The sequence below is a fragment of the Ipomoea nil genome, unplaced genomic scaffold, assembly GCF_001879475.1.
Source record: "Ipomoea nil cultivar Tokyo-kokei standard unplaced genomic scaffold, Asagao_1.1 scaffold0761, whole genome shotgun sequence".
Lineage (NCBI taxonomy): Eukaryota > Viridiplantae > Streptophyta > Magnoliopsida > Solanales > Convolvulaceae > Ipomoea > Ipomoea nil.
In genome coordinates, this window is record NW_017617189.1 from 1,878,721 (window position 1) to 1,886,048 (window position 7,328).

General features: G+C 33.7%; 1 long non-coding RNA gene across 1 annotated transcript; it reads right to left on the reverse strand.

Annotated features, from left to right (window-relative positions):
- Window positions 1–285: 285 nt before the first annotated feature.
- On the reverse strand, window positions 286–7,090 carry LOC109176869. The gene is made up of 3 exons (XR_002053474.1): window positions 7,080–7,090; window positions 4,188–4,190; window positions 286–407 (listed from the first exon to the last, which is right to left on the reverse strand). It is a non-coding gene; the product is annotated as an uncharacterized LOC109176869 (long non-coding RNA).
- Between the last annotated feature and the right edge of the window lie 238 nt (window positions 7,091–7,328).

The following is a 7,328-nucleotide window of genomic DNA, read 5'->3' on the forward strand; positions in this document are numbered from 1 at the left end:
GATATCCGGCCGAACCAAAATCAAATAAAATCGAAAGGATATTTTGCATTTTAAGCATAATTGGATGTTAAAATTGTAATCCGAAATCTGAGTGGGTTGATCCTCCGACCACCCAAACCGTCGCTCACCCCTAAGTACGTACTTTGGTTTATTTCTATTAAATTTAATGTACAATATAATTAAATTGCATGATCATACATTCAACTCAAGTCAAATTGGAAGAAGGGATTCTCTTTTTCAAATTTACCCATAGGGGTGTTCGCGAACAGAACTTTCGGTAAATTATTCATATTTGTGTTTGGTAGCGTTCATTTATGTTCGCTTATTAAGGTAAACGAGCATAAATGACCAAATTTTAGAGCTCGTTTAATAAACGAATAGAGTCTGAACATTTGTAGGCACATTTGCTAAGAGCTCCAACTCATGAACAAGCTCGTAAGCGTTTGTTTAATAATGTTCATGAACAGGCTCGTTTAGTGTTCGTATAATAATGTTCACAAACATACTCGTCTAGAGTTCGTCTAATAATATTCACAAACATGCTTGTTTAGTGTTCATTTAAGATTGTTCACGAACAAATTCATTTAAATGCAATTTATTTTATTTTATTTAGTTTTAATATACTAGTATACTACTTTAAACTTTTTGGAATGACCAATGTGGAATATAAATATCTTATATTTTGTTATAAATATTTCCATTATGGTCATTAATCTTGAGTCTCTTCATTTGTCTTCCACTTATTACATTGTTTATGATTAAGGATATGAAAGGTTGTATGGATTCCTATAAATTGATAGTGAAGGCTAATGAAATGATATGGTTGTTGTGCCCTACATTTTGGTGTTCTTCTTCTTCTCCTTTTTCTCTCTTTATACATACACGCATATACATACATACATATCTCCAAGCTATTACCGTGCAATCATCACGCGAGAACTAACGAGTTGATAGGCAGAATTACAACACGTTATCAGCACGAATTGCCAATATATTCCTCGGTGAACGGTATGCTCGAACCTGTTATAATACATGTTTTTAAACTAGGCAAGCATGTTCATAGGATTCATATAATACATGTTTTATATGGCACATGTTGATTCTACACCTCTTGATATGATTATGAAATGCATGATTGATATGATACATATTGATTCTATATTTTGAAATATGAATTGCTCATATTGGTTCGTATATATATATGATTGTGTAAATTCCTGAATATATATTTTCAATTTTATTTTTGATTCTTAAAATTGAAAGAAAAGCATGTGATATATATGTTTGTGTAAATAGATGGGGCTTTTCATATGAAGATGCAATGTTTGTATACATATTATTTTCATTTCGCATACTTTGTATGTTATATACCCTATGTTGTAGTGCATTATTATGCTTTTATGGTATGTCATTTGCATGTGATTAGCAATTCGTTTTTGTGCCTGATTAGGCAATGAATGAATGGTTTTTAATTAAGATTGTTAAAGTTTATTTTGTTGAAGCTTAAGAGTGAGTAAGACTTTAAAGTTTAATTGATGACTTGGGAGCATCAATTCGGTGTATTGGAGAATGAAACACCACTCGTTGCCTGTAGCGCGAGTTGATGCTATAAACACGAGTCGATGCTTGCTGCATCAATTCGGTTTTTCGCACCGATTCGTGCCTTGTTGCTTGTAGCACGAGTTGATGGTATAAACACGAGTCGATGCTTGTCGCATCAATTTGGTGTTTGCCTCACCAATTCGTGTTGCACCATTTCGGTTTTTGTGTATATTCGAAAGATCAATTTGTTTTCTGATTTTATCTTTTGACTTCATCTCGGAAAGTTCATTTTGCATCTAGAAGATGTTAAATTCCTTATTTTGCTATAAACATGTGATATTATGAATGTATATGAGAACATATGATATATGTTTTGTAGATTACGTATTCAATTGTCAAATGTGATTTTATTGAGCTCGCTCATGTCGATAGCAATTATTTCATTTGGACTTTGGATATTGAAATATTTTTTTTGGCATCCAAAGAATTGAGCCAAGCTTTTGTTGCTAAGTCACAGAGCACCGATGCCCAGAAGGCACAAGCTCTCATTTTCATATGTCACCACTTGAACCACCATCTTAAAAATGAGTATCTGATTGAAAAAGAACCCCTTGAATTAATGGAAGTCCCTGAAGGACTATTCCGACCAAAAGTCATCAAATGTTCTTCCCCAAGACACATTTTGACTAGTTTAATTTTAAGATTATAAGTCAGTGATTAACTATAATTCTGCTATGCACAAAATAGTCTCAGAAGTGAAACTCTAAACAAGAAATTTTAGAGAAATATTTAATTGAAAAGACATTGCCAACTTTTCATGCGAGTAATTTGTACTCCAGCAGTAGTACAACACAAAATTATGAGAAGTATCCTAAGCTGATTTGAGCACTCCTTGTGGCTAAGAAATATAACTAGTTGTTGATGAAGAATCAAAATGCATGTCTGGTTGATTTTGCACAGGTGCCTGAAGCACATAATGTTACCTAGTTGAGTAACTTCATAAGGGGTTGTGGTCGAGATTATAACCAGTGTGGTATGAGTTTCGAGCTCAGAATAAGAAATAAAGTGATCAAGATATTCAAGGACGACCAAACTTATCGAGGCAAAATCTTAGCCAGGAGCAGATTTGCTAACAATGTGGGTCTGAAGGGCATTGATCCCTACGTGCCGCACACCAAAGCATTTGGTCATCGGAGAATGAACATCATCTTGATGATTCTAGCTAATTTGCCTGAAGCAAATATTGTGATAAATTTTAATAATGAAATGATAAGGTATTGATGAAGAAATGATTGGTGTCATGATAATGTTTTTGAACAATGCATGAAAATATATTCATGGCCAAAAAAAAAAGTTAGTTTATGCCTGAAGCATGAAGTATCTTAGTAGTTAGCTCATTCTTGAAGCATCCGAGAAGTTAGCTTATGCTTGAAGCATCCGAGAAGTTAGTTTATGCCTGAAGCATCCGAAAAGTAAATTCATGACCGCAAAATTCGGAAAGTTAAGTTATTTTTGGACGCAAATTATTATGAGGGCAAAGTGATTTTACTTTGCTGATTTTACTACTCGGATTAACTATCTGAAATGTAACATGACTCAATTTTGTTCTCATGTACTTCTCTTAATTTGCATGCGTGTTTACTCAATTTTGTTCTCATGCATGCAACATGACTCTCGTATGCAATTGACTGGTTGTTAATTCAAAATTGAATTATTATTTTTTCCATAAATCCTATATCAATCCCGGAAGGATTTCTATTATCAACAAATTATGATAATCATCTTTTGACTAAATTTATGATGTCAACATGACAAAATCCTCTCCAAATATGGCTTAGTACAATTCTGTGCTGTTTATGGAGTGGTATACTCCTTTATAAAAATGATCTTTGACTTATTGTCATACATGATATGATTGATTTAGATATTATTGGTTTGAAAGCTAGAAGCGAATTATATCATATCAGTTTGCCCGAAGTAAACGAGAGATTGGATCATATCATATCAATTTGCCTGAAGCAAACGAAGGACTAAATTATTTCTTATTAGTTTGCCCGAAGCAAATGAGGGAATGAATTATATCATGTGAATTTGCACGATGCAATTCCCAAACCAGTGAGTGAACTAATGTAAAGTTGAGGATAAGGATTTTTGGGAGATCTTGAAGATATATTTTATATGACAAGCTTCACAGCTTCCCTATGATTGTTGTGTACCCTTGTAATATCAATTGATATGTATGCTTTCATATCTGATTATATATTTTTTTTCTTGTTGGGGACATCAGTTTTATATGCTATTGTGGTTATCACAATCTGACCTACTGCAAATCATAATTATTTCCCCTAGAACCTAGTACGTGGTATAAAACCAAACATTTCCCATCTGCATTTTATTCACAGTGTGCAATCTTTTTCCTATATCACCACCATAGCGTACCTTTGTGGGCATGTATATGTTGATTATAAACCTCCTTCTGTTATTTAAATTCTTAGAGCCCATGATAAGGGATCAATATATAATTAGGTACGCTGACTGCACATTTTATGAATATCATTTCACGGCATTAGGGGGAGATAAGATCTCAAATTTTATAGAATGCCGAGAAATTCTATGAATGATTGATCTTCAATATTTAAATCCACGTACTAGGTAGACTGAACTAGAAGTTCAAAAGAAGTAAACTGAACTAGAAGTTCAGTAGATAATTAATTTGCCAATATATATACTCATAAAAATAGTGACTAGGTCCTATATATTTTCCCCAACTTGGACCATATATATCTACCAATGCTCCTTGACGCCAGAAGCGTGGAGACATGTTGGTATAATCCGCGGAAAGCTAAATCTAGTAGAAAATGGTGTCACTCTTGAAATCGCTTAAAGAAGTATGTCGTGAAGACATTCGTCCTGAAGGCGAAAACCCCAGTAAAATTTTAGGTGCACCCAAAATTATAATACTGGGGATGCGGAACGACCAGATAAAAATATCTTTGGGAAATGTCTAGAGTCTGGTTGAATTAGAAATTGTCATTATTTTATATATATGGGAGAAATTTATGAAAAATGTTATAGTTTTCGACAACAAAATTGTCTTTACAAATTGTTCTCGTTATATAAGAATCTGGATCCAAAGCTAGGCACCAGTTGTGCCTTGGTATTTTTTATGTATAACGGAGCAATTAAGGCATGTACAGCTCAGCTCGCTAAAACTGTATTCTCTTTATAACACGTACACCATTTAATGTTAACCCTGTAGGTTACAAATGGGTGTTTGTACGAAAGAGAAATACAAACAATATGGTGGTATGATATAAAGCGAGACTGGTAGCTTAAGGGTTTACGCAGAGACCCTGAATTAATTTTGATCAAATATTCTCCCCCACAACATATGGCATTACGTTTCGCAAATTAACATTATTGGCAGTGAATTATAAATTTAGATATGCAGTTGATGAGTGTCATGACCGCAAACTTACCGGTCGTTAGACGCTAATATTTATTTGTAAATCCCTGATGAATTCAAAACTTTTGAAATTATGAAAGTGAAAAATGGCAACGTGTATCATTAAACTACTAAAGTCTTTGTATGACTTGAATATTATTGACTGAGTGTTTTCCTCCCGAAGAAGGAATATGCAAATATGTACCATTATGTGTTTGTTAAAGAATTGCTAATGGAGTTATTTGTTTATTATCTCAGTCGGTAATGATGATTTAAATGTTATTGAAACACATAGAGAGCTTGGTGATATCAGCTCATGCCGAAAGACGAAGTTTTGAAATAAAAGACTTGGAAATCCAAGTATTGTCTCGACCTGAAGATCGAGCTTCTCCTTGAAGAAGTTTTATACACCAGTTAGCCTATTTGAAAAATATCTTGAAGATGTTTTATATAGACAAGTATTATTTACTTATCACATAAAGGGTTGTCCAATAATCTCTTGAAGTAGATAAATGACCATTTAGACTCGAAGATTATAATGAGGATATTTAGGGACTGGAAGTCCATTACTTCATTGCTATTGGAGCATTATTATTGAACTAGAAGTTCCATAATCGCATCAGGCCTGATATTGAATTTGCAATGAAATTGCTAGCAACATTTAGTGTTCCCCCTATAATGAAAATTGTAAATGATATTTAACATATCCTCAGCACCTTCGAGGTACAAAGTTTTTGACGTTTATGTGAGAAACCCATATGTGGTTTTGATGGGCAACTTGGGCACTGGTTCTTTTATTTGATCCATATGATGCCAAGTCCAAAACTGGTTATGCTATATTTTTACCCCCAATGTCCCATATGAGGACAAATAAGATTGTGTTGCACAAGCAAGTAATAGTTTTGTTAAGGGGAACCTTACAAAACATATTGCACCTAAATCCTTCTACACACATGAACTCTAGAAGAGTTGTAAAATTCTTGTTGAGAATGTTTTCCCCACTGAACAATCTTGTAGATATGTTCACTAAGTCTCTGCCTACATCCACTTTTGAGTAATATGTTTATAAAATTGGGATGCGTAGGCTTAGAAGATTGTTATCTTCAGGTGGAGCGACAACCCCTAGCTGTGCTAGAATGGACAATCTAGAGGATTTTTGATATCCTGAAGATTATGCTGCGAAAGCATATAGTTGTACTCTTTTTCCCTTAGCTAGGTTTTTCCCACAGGGTTTTCTTAGCTAAGGTTTTTAATGAGGCAACCGATGTTGGTGCACTTGAGTGGATAGTCCTGAAGACCCTTGAAATCTTGAAGATTATGCCCAGAAGGCTTATGGTTGTACTCTTTTCCTTGGCTAAGTTTTTTCCCACTGGGTTTTCTGAGGCTAAGGTTTTTAATGAGGCAACCGGTGCAACACAATAGTTTAACATACTTTGTGTACACTTTTTCTCATCTAGTTTTTCCCACTGGGTTTTCTAGCGAGGTTTTTAACGAGGCATGAGTGTGGTAAGATAATGGCCAAGGGGGAGTGTTATAAATATTTTCGTTATGGCCATTAATCTTGAGTCTCTTCATTTGCCTTCCACTTATTACATTGTTTATGATTAAGGATATGAAAGGTTGTATGGATTCCTATAAATTGATAGTGAAGGCTAATGAAATGATATGGTTGTTGTGCCCTACATTTGGTGTTCTTCTTCTTCTCCTTTATCTCTCTTTATACATACACGCATATACATACATACATATCTCCAAGCTATTACCGTGTAATCATCACGCGAGAACTAACGAGTTGATAGGCAGAATTACAACATATTTTAAGTTTTTTTTTTTCTGCTTGTAATGTGAACAAACAATTTTTGTGTGTATGTGTGTTTTTTGTTCAGGACTTGATATTTTTACTTTGATATTAGATTTTACTTTTGGACTTATTTGTACGGATTATTATTTTTATAGTATAGATTATGTTGTTTGTTTGGTTATTGTTTCTAAACATAGACTATTTATTGTTCACGAACAAATTTTGATCATGAACATGTAAATGTGTTTGTTTATTTAGCATTCATGAACGTGCTCGCTAATACTAACGAACATGTTCGTGAATATGTTCATTAATATTAACGAACACTAATGAAAGCTTAACAAACGAATATGAACAAGATTTTCAAAAACCTTAACAAACGAATATGAATACGAACACTCCAAAAATCTTAACAAACGAACACAAACAACCTCTCTGTTCGTTCATGTTAAATTGTTAACAGCCCTACTCATCCACTTGGGTGTATTAAAAATTCTTTTAAGAGTTAGTATACATGACCCTAATCCCTATTAGTCAAAT